Raw genomic sequence first — 19,951 nt, 5'->3', positions numbered from 1 at the left:
ATAGAAAAACTAAAAAATCAGCACACGTTATATCAGTAATCATACCAGTCTACATTCTCCCCAGAAACCAGACCAGTATGATATACAAGATGTAGTCATTAAGATGTTTGTTTTAAAGGATTATCTCAAGTGGTTGTGGGGGTTAGCAACTCTTAAATTAGTAGTGTAGGCCAGCTGACCAGAAACTCAAGCAAGAGATGATGTTGCAGTCTTGAGGCAGAATTACTTGTTTGGGAAACCCCAGTTTTCTCTTATAAGGTCTTCCACTAGTTGGAAAAGGCCCATCCACATTAACAAGGGTAAACTTTATTTAATCCAACTTAAAGCCAACTGCTTGTTGTTAAATACATCTGCATTGGGGCACCTGGGTGGCTCGGTGGGTTAAGCGTCTGACTTCAGCTCAGGTCATGATCTCACGGTCTGTGAGTTCGAGCCCCGCGTTGGGCTCTGTGCTGACAGCTCAGAGCCTGGAGCCTGTTTCAGATTCTGTGTCTCCCTCTCTCTCTGCCCCTCCCCTGTTCACGCTCTGTTTCTCTCTCTCTCTCAAAAATAAATAAATGTTATTTTTTTTTAAATACATCTGCAAAATACCTTCACAGCAACATGTGGGTTACTTTTTTGATTAAGTAACTGTGTACTCTAGCCTGACCAAGTTGAGTCATATAACTAGCCATCATAGTGTTGAAAATCTCTTTAAGGAGACATACCATAAGTGAAGGACTAGACTAAAGTCTGATTGGATATATTAACATAGCTAAAGAAAAAAAAATATGCCAATTGCTGTTCAGACTAATGTGGAAGGAAGAAAATGTTGACAATATTCTTTTTTAGCACTGTGTCTAGGGGAGAGGAGTTTGAACAAAAGAGCACTAATTTTTAAAGCCTCCTTATAAAAATTCACCCTAAAGTAGAAATGGATACATCAGGCTCCTATGGCTCAGTTCCATTACATGAAATAATTTGCCTATCTCTCCTTGTTCTAAGTTCTTACTCACCAATAGATAATTTGGCTAAATTGATTGTTTCAGAGAGAAGATATTTGCTTCTCAGTCCCTAATTTATGTGACAGATTTATCTTTCATGTGCCTGTCATTTCCATTCTCATTGTATGTATTCATCTTTTAAATTGTTTTATTGAAGTGGCTTAGTTGGTTAAGTGTCAACTCAGGTCACGATCTTGCTTTCGTGGGTTAGAACCCCACATCAGGAGCCTGCTTCAGATTCTGTGTCTCCTTCTCTCTCTGCCCCTCCCCTGCTCGTGCTCTGTCTCTCTCTCAAAAATAAATAAACATCAAAAAAAATTATAAAAACATAAATAGTTTGTAAAAAAAGTATAATTGACATAAACTACACGTATTAAAGTCTATAATTTGATAACTTTTGCCATATGTATACAGCATATACTGAAACTAACATTAAAAATCAAGGTAAATGAATATGTATCTCACCCTCAAAAGTTTCCTTGGTCCTTTTATAGTTCTTTCCTCCCATCTCTCCTGTCCCTGGCAATCAGGGATGCATTATTTGTCTGAAGATGTTTGCCTTTTCTAGTTTTATAGAAATTATACAGTATGTTCTGTTTTAGTCTATCTTCTTTTACTCAGCATAGTTACTTTGAGATGCATCCATGTTGTTACATGTAACAATCCATTTATTATTGAGTCACATTCCATTACAAGAAAATACCACAATCTCTATCCGTTGCCCTGTTGATAGTCATTTTGGAATTCAAAACTATTCTCTCTTGAGATGCTCAAAACTACTCTAGCTGAGGCTGGGGTAAGTTTGATGAAGTAGGCAGGAAGGCCCAACTGTTCAGTAGTTTCCAGCTTTTCTTAGTCCTCTTTGATTCTGATCTAGTTTTACATTTCCTTATAGTATTGGCTCTCTCTCACAATGACCTCTACACTTAACTCATTAATCTTTCTTAAAAGTAGTAGACTATCCCCACAAGTGGCTAGCCACAACAAATTTACAAAAAATAGTAGATTACAGAAAAAGTTCTATCACCATGCAGTTTGTAGGTTTTGTGGTGTTTGGTTTGATTTGATGTGCTGGAAATGGAATATTATAATAACCAAATTTCCATAATGGTCTTCCAATTATCAAGCATCTCTCATTCAAATGACTTTGGGATTCAGCCAAAAATGTGAAAAAGTGAATTAGGTCTAATTTGAAATGACTGAGGATAGTAGGTAGAGAGCATAGACTCTGACTAATGATACTCAGACTCACTTCTAAAACACTGTAAAGTAGAAACAAAAACATATCTTTGGGCTGAATCAGCCTCCCAGAGAATGGAACCTCTATGATAAAAGTGATTCATAGTTATAGCTTCTTCAACTGAGCTACTACCTTCTTGGGAAATATGTTCCTATCCTGTGAGGCTCTAATTCAACTCTTGTGTAAGGACTGACTTCATTTGTGTAGAGTTACTAGAACCCTACATAAACCAAATTATTCTATCTCTTAATAAACCTTTCTCCAGGAAGCTACTTCTCATTTGTCATTTTTTTACAATATACATTCCATCTCAATTTACTCACCTGGGAACCAGGGAAATAAAATCAACAATCCAAAAAATATGTTGATTCCTACTGTGCTCTAACTGTATGCTAGGTATTCTATGAAGTTAAAGATGACCAAAGTTGTTCCTATAACTGAACTGAATAAACTTTGCTTATTACCGTTCAACCTGGGTAATATTCTTAGTGGATCTTAACATATTTGTGATACAGTAGTACTAACTTCAGTTAGAATCTCTGCTCTACCTAAGTGTGACTCCACTTACTGAAAGGAAATATTTCCTCAAAAAAGTAGGTGTCTTTATTCTTATGCAGGGAGAGACATGGGTTTTGAGTTTCATACTGTGTACAATCCAAAAGTGACATGATTTTTTTTTTTTGCCATGCAACAGTGTTTTCCTAGCCTACTCAATCTAGATATTTGATATAGAAGCCATATTTGTTTTGCATTGTTTAATATAAAAAGATTTAAAGCTGCCATTTTTAAAAAATCAAGAAACATTTTTTTTTATTTTTTTAAATTTTATTATTTTTGGGACAGAGAGAGACAGAGCATGAACGGGGGAGGGGCAGAGAAAGAGGGAGACACAGAATCGGAAACAGGCTCCAGGCTCTGAGCCATCAGCCCAGAGCCCGACGCGGGGCTCGAACTCACGGACCGCGAGATCGTAACCTGGCTGAAGTCGGACGCTTAACCGACTGCGCCACCCAGGCGCCCCAAGAAACATTTTTAAAATTTTATACATTGCACTATTTTTTCTTGTGTTACCAGTTTTTAAGATCCTTTAAAAGATGATGGTTTGTCTCCAAAAAGGGAAAATCACATCAGACTTTGCATTCAGTGACAGCTACTATTTCTGTATAAAATAATTGAATGAAGATGTAGGTTTCACATTACCAAAGTGTAGATTTCTATATATATTTATGCAAACTAATACGATTTAAAAATTAATATGACAAAAACTGATCATTTGGTTAAGTACTCCAGAGCTTGCTTATACATAGTCGTAGGTTATTTCTATATAAAATTAAAATAGAATAAAATATAAAAAGGATAAGTCTATTACTTAGAAGAATGGAATATAAGAAGTATCTGACTATTGAGAAAATCTGCTATTTAATGATATCTGGTTGCTCTTAGCATTACTCTAAGTATGTTTTCAGCTACTGTTGCTGACTAGATCATCTAAATTGAGAGAGGAGAGTTGGGGCAGGTGTCGGATATGTAAGCCAGATTGAATACCAAATGAGTGGGTGGAAAGAAAAGAAAGCAGTAAGTGTCAGCTACTTTTTAAAGAAATTTGGATGTAATCAAAGAAGAAAAAGTTGAAGAAAAATGTATTTCCTTCAATTTAAAATTTATAATAAAATGCTCAACACTTTTAATTATTAATAAATGTTACTGTGAACAATTGAGCAATTGCTTTGGGTGAATTTCCTATTGAGATCCTAAAAAAAGTTTTAATTTTCTCCATTTCCCAATCATTTTCTAAGATCTGGCTTTGTAAATGCTAAGAAAAATATTCTGACTCAAGTAACACATTAAAATTCATATCTTATACCCCTGGAAGTCTCTATAAATACTCTTTGGTTGATTACCATTGCCTTTGATATTCTCCTCTGGTTTACATGAAATTATACAATATATTTGCGACCCTGACTATTCCTTCTCTTCCTGAATTCCAAAGATAGACATTCCTTTAGTTCTGTTCTCCGGACTTCTCTTCCTTCTATACATTACCCCCTGTACATTCATTCAGTCATAGCCTCATCTAGTGTCTTCATTCATATCATCCCCAAAGGTGAAAGAGATTGGCATGTTAGGAACATGAATCCAAATCCCCACTGATTCAACTTTCACTGAGGAATACAGACCTGGAAATAAAATGTTAAATTCCTGGCTCTTTGTCATCCTTCCAATTTCTATAATGATAAATTCTTGATATTATCCAGAGGCGGTAGCCCATGTCTAATGTTTGTAACATTTCTGACTGCCTATATTATCTGAAAGTGAGCTGCTGACAGTGTCTAGAAGAGTCTGCCTGATAGTCATCCATTCAGTATTAGTTTAGTATATTAATAGATCAAAGTTAAACCCTCTCTTATAAGCTTCAAAATGCTTGGTCAAAAGAATTTTGAATATATTTAGATCTCTTTAACCAAATATCCACCAACATATTGATAAATGAAATGGCAGTGAGTAATACAGTGTTTTTCAGTCCTGTTTGTTCTTAAATCTTCACAAAAATTAATGATAACCAAATCGAAAGTTTTGGCCTTAATTATGCTGCAAAACTTATGTGTTACCTGAGCTTGTTATTAAAGACTTCAACATTCCCAATTCATCATGTGGATAAGAGCTTTTCTTCTGCATCTGTCATTGTATTTTCTGCCACCCCTCCCCCATGTGTATGACCCAGGTCTGTGATCTTTCACATTGAACATATCAACCGTTTATTACCAGCTCTATTTTAATTTCCTTTCCAGCTACCACTGGAAGTACAAGACTGCTGGCAGTTTTTAATTTCACTTTAGACAGCAAAAGACATATCTACATGATTAAAATGCCAGATATCTATATAACTGTTATCAATTATATTAATTAAGGGAAAATTGTAGCAAAATTTGCTCTGAGGGAGGAAAAAAATATGTCTCTGAAAGCTTTATTAACACATGGATGTCCACAAGCTATTATGTTTCTCAGAGTTACCCGTGATTTGTCCAGTTTTTAAAAAAAAAAAATAGAGGACTTACAAAAAAATGTAGTTTTAAGGAGAAATAATTGCAAAATTGGTACCTGTGAACATCATGAGTAGCTATTTTGATGCAAATTAAAACAACCTCCACACAAGTACAGGTGATTAGCTGAATTGACTAATTGTCTTTAAATATATGCCTAGTTGGACAGCCATTTATATTCTCTAACAAGCCACACAGTTCAGAAAGTTTTTAAACCACTTAGGAAAATGAACCTTATGGCTCAACAGCATTTCTACTGGTATTTAGAAAATTACAGTTTGAATTTAAAATGATTATAGCTGTAAATCAGTATTTAAAGAGATTTTACATACATTACCTCATTTAATCCTCACCGAAATCCTGCGCGATAGGGAACATCAAAGGAGGCTGAGAATTTATTAGCAGCTTGACTATGAGCACACAAATGGTACTGGAGTGTAAATTCCAAGCCAGGGTTTCTACTCCCAAGGTTACTGTCACCCTCATCTACTCTTTTATGTGTAAGTACCCCATATGTGTCAGTACCTGGTAAGAATATCATAGGTTGGGAACAGGAGGCACAATTCTGAGTAGGTGGATATTTTTGCTTTCAGGTAGCTTTGAATGTAGCAGATGAGACAAACAAGAAATGAGTTAAAGTATTATATCCAGAGTAAGTGTAAGATAGGTCCTAGGAAGGAGATGCAATTTCTATTTTGGATGGGCACAGAGAAGATATCTGAAGTGATATTTGCTGGTCCTTCTGTAATTAGTTACATCTACGGAGGTGAAGGACTATTCCAGAAGAGGAGCATGTAGGCGTTTCTAAGGTAAGAGAAAGCATTGCTTACTAAGTGAACTGTGAATAATTCACTGTTGATTGAAATTTAGTATTTCATTGAGAAAAAGTCTAAACTGAAGAGTTTCTCTAGCCTCCTATGAACATTTGGAAATCTCTGGCAATGTTTTTGTATGTCAGAGCGGCTGAGGAGGAGTATTACCAAGATCTGGTAATATGGGACAAGATTTCATTGTAGGCGCTTCCTGCACAGTGGGTAATTTTCTCGTGCTAAAATGATAATTGTGGTCTCCTGAGAAACGCAAACAACAGATCATCAACAGCCTCATAGGATATACTGAGACATTTGGGCTCTCTTCAGAGGCAATGTTCTGAGACACTAACACTTTGGTCAGATTTCTTCGTTGGAAGATCCCTTCAGTTGCCATCTGGAAAGTGGGTTAGAGGGTATGCAATTAGACACTAACCCCACAAGTTCATGCTCTGCTTTGCATAGGCAAGTCCAAGAGAGCAGGGGCAATTTGGTCAGTCCTGAGAGAATTTCAGTGCACTGATTCTTTCTATTGGAAAATGTGGATGTTAGCTCCCTTGAGCTGACTGAATGAGAGAAGGTGAAGTGTGCAAGAAGAACAAACCCCAATAATAGCCCCTATAGGGAGCGAGAGCAAAAGCCATTCATTCCAAAGAACAGTAACACCCTCCTTGCTAGGAATAGACAGCTCTACAATTCTGCCATGGTAAAAATAATTTCTTTTATATATACATAAATCAAATCCTTATTATAATAGTTTAAATTCCTGAAGTTGGATTTCTGTTTCTGCAACTGGAAGAAATACTCATTGATTCAATGGGGGTATTCAGTCATGACATATCTTGATTCTGACGCATTACCAGAGTCAGTGGCTGGGTTTATGTTTTAGTAGTTTTATGAAGAAGAGGGTGCTTTCATGGAGCCATATTTTTTCATTCAGTAATTCATCTATGCATGCATGCATCCAACCATCCATTTGGTCATCAAAAAATATGTATTGCAGGTATTGATTAAACACTGGAAAGAAAAAAGTGCTGCTCAGAGTTGGGCCTTATAGACAGTTATCTCTGGAATTCACCTATTTTTTCTCTATACTTCCAGGAATTATTGTATCATGTTGTTAATACTTTTTTTTTGAAACTCCTCAGTATTGTTAAGGACCTATGCCTATTGTGTTATGAAGTTTGGACTTCAAAATCAGAAATGGAAATGCAAAGCACAAATTATGTTCATAGTAGTATGTGACTATCTTCTGAAACTGGTACTTTATACCAAATATCTCTGTAGTTCTCCAAATTACTTTGATTAGACACAAAAAGGAAATTTCTTCATTCTCCAGATGCAAACTACTTTATTTACATGCCCATTCAGAATCTGAATATATATGCCTTTCTTTGTACAATTTAGTCATTTAAAAAAATTTAAAAGATGGGATGTCTTCAGTAGGTGGTGAAGAGAGTTTAAAAACATTTTTATTTTACACAGGTGTAACACAGGTGGTACGCCCTTTCCTCTCTGCCCCATAGGGTGTAGCTCTAACTACCCTCTAGGGAAGAGAAGGTTGGGTGAACAGCCTTACTATTTCTCCAGCTCAGTAATTACCTGCAGGAACATTCTCTTCACTGCTCAGGAGTTCTTAAGGGAAGTGCAGGCTGATGCGTACAGAATGGGCTTGCATCCTGATTCTTCTACGAGTCACTTCACCCTCTTCCTCAGACCTTATACGCATGTGTGGCTGATTACGTTTTACTTTCTTTCTCCCCCTTAATTGAAGGATTCAAGTCTCTGTCATGCAGTTATATATATTCTGGTGGAAGGACCATCTCATGGTGCCCTGACATAGCTACTTTGTTCTCAGTAACATATGTAGAAGATAGTTTTCACAAATAGAATCCTAATGAACAGCTACAGCACCAGCTTCAGCCCTCTCTGCATTTCAGATGCTTCCACCCTCATCTCTTTAGGCCAAATGATGTTGATGATTCCCTGTGGTTGCTAAAGTCAGGGTAATTGAGCATGCCTTCATGGCTTACTTTAAACCTGCTCTCATATTTATTAACTCTCCCTGCATTAAAGTCTTTTAAATTACTGCATTTAAGTGTGACTTTTTTTTTCCTGTTGTGATCTTCCCTGATACTAATGTTCATATTACTAGGCCACTAATAGAGTGGGGGTTGGTGGGGGGAGGCCCATCCTTGGCGAGGAAAAGTAGAAGTGAATCTAATTTTAGACCTGTCAAATTTCAGATGTCTGACTAATATTCCAGAGAGATGGAAGTAAAAAGAGGTATCTGGGATGGATATTTAATTTGGAAATCTAATGAAATTTATGAATTTGAGAAAATCTGGGCTTCATTTACCAGTCTATAAAATTAAAGAAATACATTGGTTATTTTCTCTGTGCTTCCATCCCTGTGAGTCTTTATTTTATGTAGAGAGCTGATTAGAAAAGCAGGAACTTAAGGGACCCAGAAATCTATCGTAGCCAGGAAACTTATGTGAACACTGCAGTATCTTATTTTGTGGCTACAATTCCCAGCCATTACATCAAATGTGAAATAATCTCTTCAAGGGAAAGCTCATCTTCTGAGACATATTTGCTCTTCAAACATAGAACGCATTCACAACATAAATTATTAAATCACTGATATATGTGTTACTATTTAGGCAATATATATTTGAATAATATGTTTTCTTTGTATATAGCACACCTCTACTATTAAAATTTTAAAAGTTATGCTACATGGCTATTTTTCTATTTCTTCATGATGAATTATTTCTTGTATTAACTCTATATAGTACTCATGGAATCTAAATGGAAGCCAGAAAGTGATCTGAGAATGACATCGGTTTATATAAAATATTACATATTATTAATACAATGATGTCAATTATACAAATAATTTTATGTATTAATTATAATTATATATAATTCTATAATTGATATAAAATGTTTATATTGGCTATAATTGAGCTCTTCCCTTATATGTTAAACTATATATCTATAAAATGTTACACCTTTCAGTCTTTGAGACATTTTAAAATATCTTTAATGTTTCACAGCGTTGATTTTGAGAATAATTCATCACCTGTTTACTGTTTATATCATTATTTACTTAGATTGGAAGATTTAAGATATAATGCTGTTTTTACTATTAATATCCTCCTGAAGTGGTTACTATCTGTCTGTACTTCTTATAATCTCATTAAAGCCTCTGAATAAATGCTCATTTTCTATGCTAGGGAATATTAGTTTTCTTCTAGGGTAATGTTACATAATAAACAACCTTCCCAGAACCTCAATGGCTTAAAATAATTATTTATTTAAGCCTTAGTGGTCTACATGTAGGTCAGCTACTCTCAGCTAGGATATTCTGAACTAAACTGGATGAGAGACTTTTGATCCATGTGTTTTCATTCTGGTAGTTTGGCTGAAGCAACAATGGCTAACTATGGTATGGCATTTTTAAGGAACGAGTTGGAATCAGAAACTCATAATGCCACTCTTTAAGGCTTCAATTCAGAAATGGCATCCCGTCGCTTTTCCATTGGTTAAATGAAGTCAAATATCTATGTTTAATATCAATTCCTTATGGAAGTAAACTCTATAAATACTATGCCTTGGCAGGAACTTGGAGGAAAGGAAGAATTTATTGATAAATGCTATAATCTGCCAGTAAGGCTTGCCAAGAGACATGTGTTCTCAGTTGGGTTTAGCCAACCTGTATTTATTATGCTTTTGTAGGATTCAGAAAATTCATACAAGAGAGTGTACCATTTGAGATAAATAATATGTGAATCCTGAATAACCTTAAGCCTAGACATGAATATGAATAAACATGGATAAGAATAAACTTAGGATAAGTACATGAGATGACTAAGGAGAAAAAGATATTAACTGCATGTGTTAATTATCAATGCCAAAGTAAATGAATATACCTCACAAAATTAAATAAATGTATATATTCAAATATGTGAAGATCATTTTGTTAAAATTGGATATAGGAAAATTTTTAATTGAAACCATTATACTGGCTTACTTTTAAATATATAGTTGAAAAACTATGAAAGAATTCAGTCAATCCTCTTGTTCATGGTTGGTTCCCTATTATATTTAGTGATCTGAAGGGACATTTTATTGAAAAACAGAATCTCTGGATTGGAAGAGCCCTTAAATGACATGAGAACCTCAGGCAGTTGTGTAGGAATAAAATTAAGATGAATCATTGTACACAGGCAAAGCCACTTTTGTATCTAGTAAATTTCTGAAAATTTCCTGCATACTTTCTGTGCATAGGTTCAAGGACTATTCCTAGATTCTCATTTTGTACCCTGACTTAAAAGAAAGTTTTATTTTGAATCTTGCCAATTATGCAGCACAATGTTCAAACATTGTTTACTTTTTGGGTATTTTAAATAGTACCAGTAAAGCACATTGGCTTTCTAGTTTTTAACTTAATATTTCTAAAACATAACCCAATAACAAGACAGAAATTTGACGGTCACATTTTAGGGAAACTCATTGCAGTAGTTTTGTTTTGTTTTTTTATTTATTCAATTTTTTTTGTTTTGTTTGTTTAGTTACTGTTAGGCAAAAAGTAAGCAAAGTGTTTTTATTATGAAGAGAAGTATGTTTTAGAATTTCAGAAGACAAAAAGAGATCATACATTTTTATGAAAGTTCTATACATGGTAAGTTAAAACAACCTAAAATAAAATCAAATGTTAAAATATATTATGAAACTATTTTAAATAACATCACTCAAGAACTGTGTGGATCCAAACAATAAATTCCAAACATATTGTTAAAATTACTTGTTTTGCCTTAAGGCGATCAAGAATAAAACCAGACTGGGGGCGCCTGGGTGGCACAGTCGGTTAAGCGTCCGACTTCAGCCAGGTCACGATCTCGCGGTCCGTGAGTTTGAGTCCCGCGTCGGGCTCTGGGCTGATGGCTCAGAGCCTGGAGCCTGTTTCCGATTCTGTGTCTCTCTCTCTGCCCTTCCCCCGTTCATGCTCTGTCTCTCTCTGTCCCAAAAATAAATAAACGTTGAAAAAAAAAATTTAAATAAAATTAAAAAAAAATAAAAAAGAATAAAACCAGACTGATGTATCTTTTTGCAGGAACATTGTTCTATGGAAGACCATCAAGACTGAGGTTTTTCTGAAAACTTCTAAAAGCTTAGAAGCCTAATACAGGAATGTTAATAAAACGTGCATTGGCTTTCCATTATATAGGCAAAATACTTTGGAAGATCCACTGTGCAGATATACTCATGCACATAAACTAGGAAACCAGGTGGGGGGGGAGTATTAAAATTTCAAAATATGCATTTTTTACATTTAATTCTATTGTAATAAATACATCATCTATTTTATTTCTGGTTAATAGAAGCTTATATTTGGTCTTTCAGTTTTTTTCAGATAAAAATTCATTTTTGCAGAAACCTTTAATTTTACTTTAAAATTTTGTACTAGAAGTCTGTACCCTTTTACCAATCCCATTTTCCTGCTCCCCGGCTCCTGGGGAGCCATTCTCTGTTTCTATGTAACCAGCCATTCTCTGTTTCTATGAGTTGGACCTTTATAGGAGTTGGAACACAGTTTTCAAAATTATCTGAAATAATTTGGAAAGGGATTGAAATAATAAAGGGCTCTTACTAAAATGAGATTGAACATTTTGCTTCAAATACCTTCAAAAATAATTATTGTGTATCAGTTAACAATTTTGGAATTTGGGGTAAAAATTGGTGCTTCTTGGGGCACCTGAGTGGCTTAGTTGGTTATGGGTTGTACTTCAGCTCAGGTCATGATCTTATGGTTTGTGAGTTCAAGCCCCACATCGGACTCTCTCAAGTTAGTGTGTAGCCAGCTTCAGATACTCTGTCTCCCTCTCTTTCTGCCCCTCCCCTACTCACATTCACCCTCTCTCAAAAAGTAATAAACATTAAAAAAAAAGGAAGAAAAATCGGTGCTTATTATTGTCCTTAGAGCTTTTTAGCTATGGATAATTCATAAGGAATATTATATCATGAATGGACTCCTTCAATTTAGAGAAATATCTATATTTAAGTTTATGGAAAAATCAGAATATAGACTATAAATTTGAATGTTATTAAAAGAATAAATGTTTTAAATTTTTGTATCTGAAAATACATACTTTTATTGATTGTATTTTTACTTTTATTTATTTATATTGAAGAATAGTTGACACACAGTATTACCTTGGTCTTAGCTGTACAGCATAGTGCTTTATCAAGTGTGTATGTTATGCTCTCTACTCATCACAAGTGTAGCTACTATCATGATCACCATACAATGCTATTATAATACTACTGACTAAATTTAAAGTTGGATTAAAAAATATGTATTTAAATTTGGAAGTTTACTCTCTAACCATGATAAAGTATAGACTTGTGATTATACTAGCATATTGAAAAAGAGTACAATCATTTGCAAATGCTTGCTTTGTACTTAGGTTTATACCTTTCATAGGTTATTTATTTTCCAAAAGATTTTTGCCTCAAACATAAGATTTATTTTGTGTATGCTTATACAGGGAGCATAGCTGAATTAAAAGTGTTTGTTGCTTTTTTCCCCCTAATTCATCTGAAGGAGATTAATAGAGCTACCATGATGACAATAATAACTGACACTTGTTGAATGTTTACTAGACACCAAGTATCTCTCTTGCTAGCTTATACATAGAAACCTTTGTTTAATACGAAATTAAGCATAATTTCTTAATTTTATCTTCTCCCCTTCTGTGTTAGATTGGATAGACATTTGATAAAATTTTATAATGAAAGAGCTTCCACAATCCTTTATCTTAACCTCTTCATTTTTGGAGGTAAGAACTCTAAAGATCAGCTAGTTTTGTGGCACATTGGAAGTCACCTGCCATCTGCTTGAAAGTCCTAATGAATAAGTTTCATCTTATTATTATTTTTTTTTACAATTGAGATCCACAAAGGTAGGTATCATATTCTTAATACTAATTCTATTAGTAATCAAGCCTGAAATTTTATGGCTATAGAACCTGACTTCTAAAAGCAGTAACAGAATTTAAAAATATAACACACTCCTTGTAAAAGTTTGATTAATATATATTGAAATTCATACTTGACGCTGATTATAAAATAGAATGAGTGATATTATTCATTTATTTATTCAACAAATATTTATTGAGCATCTGCTAAGTGTACAATCTCTGTGATCCATAGTAAACAAAACAGACAATAAACACCTGCCTTCATGAAGACATTTATTCTAGTGGGGAAACAAAAAATAAAGAATCAGTGAAAAGTATCCCTTATATTAAGCAGTGATAAGTGCTAAAGAAAAAAAAAGTGACAAGGTAGGGAGGTATTAAGTGCAGGAGAGGGGAAAAAATTCTAGTTATGGTAGGCCACAATGTCTCCCTGAAAATGTGATTTTTAAAAATAAAGATCTGAAGGAAATGCAGATGTGTGTGGGAAGAGCATCCAAGGCAAAGGGAACAGAAAGGGCAGAGACTTTAATGTGGGTGTGTAGCTGGCAGGTTTGAAAATTATGGAGGAGGAATAGGAAGTGTTGAGGTAGATGAGCTCTTGATGGAACAGGAAATCAGATTATAAATGGTTTTACAGATCGAGTTGAAGATATTAACATTCATGTTGAGAAAGAAAATAAGTATCAGTTGACTTTTCAGTAAAGTCACTTAGGGGAATCAATACAAGCATATGGTTCAAAGATTGAACCTCAGGGTTCCTTAATATTTAGGTGTTAGATAATTTTAAAAGCAAAACAAAACAAACAAACAAACAAAAAACCAACTGAGGAAAGATATCCAGCAAAGTGGAAGGAAAACCAGGTTTGTGTTTTGTTTTTGCTTTTGGTTGTTTTGTTTGTTTGTTTTTTAAGAAAAGAGGCCAAGTGAAGAAAGTATTTTAAGTTAGAATAGTCTATGATGCCACCTGGTTCTGATACAGCAAAAAATGTAAGGACTGAATTTAGCATTGGACTTAGCAGTGTGGCAATTAATAGTGATCACAAAATGAGCAGTTTTGTTGGAGTTGTGGCAATAAATATTTGATGATAGTGGGCTTCAGAGAAAATAGGAAGAAAGACATTCAAAGAATAAAAAAATAGACAGCTATTTCAAGGAGTTTTGCTTTATAATTAAAGTAACAGAAGAATGAGGTGATAGCTGTAAGAAGTGGTATCAGTATCATTTCTCTTTATAAGATGAACAACATAACTTCATGTTATTTTGATGCTGATGGGTTATGTTCCAGTTGATGGGGAATATTTGATAATTAAAGGAATAAAAAAGGAATTGCTGCAGCAATATCCTTGAGAAAGAAAAGGGAGATAAGAGGGTGTACACAATGGAAAACCTGTATTTAGTTGGAATGCAGTCCATCCTGATGATGGAAGAGAAGTTAGAGTATTCAAATACAAATGCAGGAAAATAGATGTCAGGGGAAGATGGTGGGTGGAATTTCTCTTCTGACTGCTTTATTTTCTTTAATGAAATAGGAAGAATGGTCACAAGCTGACAGTGGGAACTGAGAAGTTTGAGGCAAAAAAGGACCTAGTACAACAACATCTAATAGAACAGTAAAAGAGTGAATGGACTATAGAAATACAGTATGAGTTAGTGCTCTTGAGTTTATAGCTAGTCCAGATGGTTGGGAGTTCCCTCCAGGCTGGTACAGCAGTGCAGGCTTAGATGTACAGCTCTTGGAGATTTGAATTTAGCCATAATTATGGGTTAGCTAAGAGAGACAGCAAATGTGACAGAAAACAAAGGAGTTGATGTTGCATTTAAGTGAGAGATTTTGTAACAGCAATTAAATTTAAGCTTGATAGTAAGAGAAGTGTGAGTGTTGGATAAGGGGTGAGAGATAAGGAAAAATGGTAAGATCTCACTGGTTTCAAGCCATCGTTGGAGTTGGGCTTTCAGAAGGATTGAGCTGGAAAGATAGAACACTGTAGTATGGCATGCTTGAAATTGAGGTTTGGGGAGAGTAATAGTGATTAGTAACAAAGTCATGGGTATGATCACTGAAGTGAATTCTGAAGTTAACCATCAAAAAGATGGTTGAGAAGAAGAATGGAAAGGTCTAGGTCTTAGACTTTGGACTTTGAATTCACTGCTGAAAAGTAGTGTTGGAGAGAGTTGCAGTCAGCCAAGAGCTAACATTCAAAAAACAAAGGGAGATGACTGGGGAGGGGGGGCAGGGAGAGCAGCCAGAGGCACGTTTGTTTGTTTTTTTTATTTTACAGAGAGAGAGCATGAGAGGGAGAGAGGGGTGGAGGGAGAGAGAGAATTTTAAGCAGGCTCTATGATTAGCATGGAGCTCAACGTGGGGTTCAATCCCATAATCCTGGGATCCTGACCTGAGTCAAAATCAAAAGTCGAATGCTCAACCAATTGAGGCACCCAGGCGCCCCAAAGGGGTGTTTTATAGAGAAAGGAGACTCAATCATCTGGAATAGGATAATAAATACAGAAAAGGCACTTATCCTACTTTGAGTCCCAGGCTTATTAAGTCTGCAGAAGAAGCAGTATCTTCAGGAAAGAGCCAGATTTAAGTGAGAACAAGACAGTGGGAGAGACATTCAAGGAAGAGGTTGAGGTCAATTTTTCTAATGGTTAAACTTGAGAGAAAAAAATATGGATAGGGGATGGATAATGAAGATTCAGAAGATATCTTGGACTAGGAAGAGATCAAAGATGATATAATCTAATCTTTTATAACCTGAAGTCTCTTCACAATATAACTAATACTTATCCAGTCTCTATTTGACTATTTCCTGTGATTGGTTTTGTCCAGAGAAGCCCATTTCAAAAAAGAGATATTTTTCTATGTTCAAAGATACTTCCGTTTGCCTGAAAATTAAATAAAATCTATCCGACACAGGTTCCTTATCATTAGAACTCTCCCTTGCTTCCTGTCTCTACTCCCTCTTTTGATCATTTGATTCAAACTCTGTGGTTTGCTTGCTGTCTTCCATCTTCAGTTTCTGAGGCTGGACAGTTGTACAGCTCCTAGTTACTTGTTTCAAATTACTTAATTTCATCAGCTGACCATCCTACCAGCTACTGTCATTTCAAGCAACTTCAGTGAGTTCCAGTTGTCTTACTGCTGATAAGTTGCCTTCTACTTTCACATTTTTCCTCCACATCCAGCTTTTTTTGGTCATGTCATATTTACTCTAACTCTTTTAAAAACTATTCTTGACTCCCTTGTTCTAATCTCATACACACCTGTCAAGACTGCAACTATGGACGAATCTCTATGCCTGTATTCCAACAAATAAGCATCAAACAGTAAATTGGAGGTATTATAGTTTCACATTCACCAAACTCAAGTGGGCTTTCCATAATGCATTCAAGAAACTGTTTCCCCAGAAAGTTAACTCTGCTTATTCCCACGATAAAATGACATTTTAGCCGCTCTACTTAAATATTTTATTACTTCTTTCTCCTCTCTACTAATCTCAGTGCATGGCTTCACTTCCTACCAGAGAGAATACATCATACAGTAACTGCTTAATCATTGGCTACCGATCTAAAAGTTAACCTGCTGTCCGCCAGCCTTCTCATGACCATGAAGAAAGTGCTACTCCAATCCAAATCCAATTTCTTCCATGTGTGCTTCTTTGTCTCCAGTGTATTTCCAGCTCTCTGTCTCCTGCATCTCAGCATCTTCATTTCTACCACATATTCTCTGTGATCAGTCAAACATGTTTTAGTGCCTATAAACTTAAATAAAGCAAGAAAGCCTTGACCTGACCTCATGTATCACTTTAGCTATGACTTTTAACTGTCTTTTGTTTCCTGCTATCCTTTCATAACCAGCTTTTCAAGGAATTTTTGTGTGTATGTTTTTGTTTCTTTCATTTATACTATTTCAACTTTCTCATTTGATTTTCCATTCTTGCCACTCTTGGGCTGCACTTGCAGGGTTATCAATTAATAACATGTTTCTGTCCTAATTTAGTTGTCAAATATTTTACACAATTGAGCACTACTTTCTTCCTGTGGAGATCAAGAGAATGTTTTATGGTTATATATTCTCAGGCTCTAAAATTCAAGTGATGACAGTATGTAATTATTTTAACTTTTATTATTATTTTTTCCTTATAACCACAGTTAGATTTTGAGTTCCCATTCTGCTTGGTAGCAAAAAAAAAAAAAAAAGTAACTGAATCAATTCTATGTAAATTCATTCGCTTGAATGTATTTTCAGGCTTAGGTTTTAATTCAGGGAAATCAAAATTGCCTTTCCCCCTCCTCCTTCTGTTCTTCCTGGATTGGCTTAATTTCTGAAATGTTTATACAATTCAATAATATCAGATGGTAAGGCATCTGGATTTCATCCTTCCTTTGTCCTAGACCGACATCTGTTGCAATGTACAATCATGCCCCATGTCCCCACCACATTGGCATCTGCTGAAGTTTTTGTATTCCCACCTGGTTTCTTGACACACATCCTTACGCTGCTCTTTGTTATAATTTCCTCTCATCATGACCACGGATCCCTTCAACATCTGCTTGCTTTCTCTCTCTCAGCCAAGTGTCTTGTTATCAGAGGCAAAAAGGAATTCATGTTGTGCTTTCTCCTGTTACCCAGGGACCACATGAGACTTGATGTGGCTTTCTTGAATCTTCTCCCTCTTCAACAGCAAAGAGTCATCTCAGCCCTCTTGCTCCAGTTTTACCTGGCTTACTAGGGAATCCTAAAAGGATATTTTCCATTGTCCTGGAAAGGATTAGGGTAAATAAATCCTTTATTCGTGGATCTCCAAACTGTTTAGCAGTTTCTGTAAATACCCCCTTTAATTTTTAGTGATTTAAGAGTAGAAAAGACAGTGCATAAAACTTCTCCTTAGGTCCTACCAAGGTCTAAAGGATTCTCTCCAACACGTTGTTCAACATTTTTCTCTACCAAAGGGAGTAATTATTATTATTCTAATGAGGGCGAAGAGTGATTTAATGTTTCTATTCTTCCAATGCCTTGTCAGTTACATCAGTAACCTAGCTCTTATTAAAATAAAAACCAAAGATTTACGATCTCTGCTTTTAAGTCTCTGTTTTCACTCATCTCAGCTGGCTGGCCTCGGGGGGAAAAAAAGGGACCACATGTTAAAGGTTAAAATACTTGATGAAGATTAGAGGGAAAGATTTACATTTCTGCTTATGGCAGAATGGGTTTTCTGCCCCTCTCTTTGGGGGAAAATTATAAATGCTGAATAGATTAACACATTTAAATGTATATTGAGGGGCTGGATAGAAAGTAAGGAATACTCTGAGGCAAAATCAAATGAAAGGAGAAAACGGGAAGTAATAAGTAATAGCTGGTACTAGCTTCCATGTTGAAAGCAGTTGCAGATCCCAGTGAACTTGGGTTTCAGTTTTCGTAGATTTACAGAGCATAGAAAATAGATAAGTCAAGTACTTTCTTTTTTTTAATTTTTTTTTTAATTTTTTTTTCAACGTTTATTTATTTTTGGGACAGAGAGAGACAGAGCATGAACGGGGGAGGGGCAGAGAGAGAGGGAGACACAGAATCGGAAACAGGCTCCAGGCTCTGAGCCATCAGCCCAGAGCCTGACGCGGGGCTCGAACTCACGGACCGCGAGATCGTGACCTGGCTGAAGTCGGACGCTCAACCGACTGCGCCACCCAGGCGCCCCAGTCAAGTACTTTCTTAAATTAGGAAGGCTAAAAGATTATAATCTCATCATGAAGTTGGGTCCACCAAATTGGCCAGTTCCTTGATGTAAGTGTAAAAAATATATAAATGTACATTCGCTGAGGGTTTTACAAGAAGACATTCCTATCTTAAATCCTAGTTATGAATAAGAGGGACAGAAAATCCTTCTAGCTAAAAAACCAACCCTTATATTGGATTATTGCCTGAATTTACCTAATTATGTGATGTGAAAGACTTTAATGCAACACTGTACTTTAAAATGGTCCTACACTGTAATAGCCCCCAATCGCCAGGCAGAAATAAGTGCAAATCTTCTCTGAAAAACAAAACAAAACAAAACAAAACAAAACAAAACACTGTCTTTAGTCCAAGCCGCAAATAATTCCCACAAGTAAAAATTTAAGAAATGCACATTTATAATAAAAAATCACAAAACTTCCAAAGAAATAAGGTGCCACATAAGCTAGAGTCTCCAGAAATGTGACAGAATATCAAAACTGAATATATAAAATAAATACGCTTCATGGGTTGCATAAATAAATGAAAAAGAGTATTGAGAAAAAGAAAATAGAGAATATTAGAAATTGGAAAGATTTAGCTAAAGACTCAAAAGATTGGTTCAATGTTGTAACTCTTGTTTTAGGCTAGGGTACCTGAAAACAGACTCTAAGATACACATTTCCATGCAGGAAATTTGAGTGTGTTCTTGGGGGAAAAAAAATTCCACAGGGCAGTAAGAGAAGCCTGATTAGGTGATACAATTGCAACAGGAGCTTCAGATGATCTTACCATGAACCCTGGACCTACTCCTAAAATTACTACTCAAAGCCAGACACATTTTTAGTGTCTCTATTATACAGAATAGCAGCCATCCAACAGATAGAATATAAGGTTATAAGGGGAAAATGAGATCACAGGTATGAAAATTTCTTAGGAACTTGAAAAGTTCTATGCACATAGTTATCATGATTACCTGTCCAGAAATCAAAAGAACAGCCTCACTAGAGTCAGATAATATCAATTCACTTCTGGCTCTAATACTCACTAGTTACTGGACTGAAAGCAAATTACTATATTTCTCTTTTCCTCAGTTTTCCCATATCTAAAGTGAAATGGATAAAAACAACTTTGTGGGACTGCTGTGGAGGAGAGGAACATAACTGAAGCATAAGC

At 35.4% G+C, this 19,951-nt stretch overlaps 1 protein-coding gene and 1 long non-coding RNA gene across 3 annotated transcripts in view; one reads left to right on the top strand and one right to left on the bottom strand.

Moving 5' to 3' along the window:
• The window catches only part of LOC109501699, a 33,671-nt gene extending 32,015 nt beyond the window's left edge, over positions 1 to 1,656 (bottom strand). The window contains exon 1 of one of the 2 annotated variants that reach the window (XR_002159931.2): positions 1,449 to 1,656. This is a non-coding gene — a long non-coding RNA (uncharacterized LOC109501699). The remainder of the gene's footprint in view (positions 1 to 1,448) is intronic. The other variant, XR_002159932.2, reaches the window with a different exon arrangement.
• The window catches only part of MGAT4C (MGAT4 family member C), a 724,438-nt gene that overhangs the window by 68,780 nt on the left and 635,707 nt on the right, over positions 1 to 19,951 (top strand). The gene's annotated exons all lie outside the window — the stretch shown is intronic.

The sequence above is a fragment of the Felis catus genome, chromosome B4, assembly GCF_018350175.1.
Source record: "Felis catus isolate Fca126 chromosome B4, F.catus_Fca126_mat1.0, whole genome shotgun sequence".
NCBI classification, from domain to species: domain Eukaryota; kingdom Metazoa; phylum Chordata; class Mammalia; order Carnivora; family Felidae; genus Felis; species Felis catus.
The sequence above is the reverse complement of the archived record's forward strand: the minus strand, read 5'-3'. Positions and strand labels throughout refer to the sequence as shown.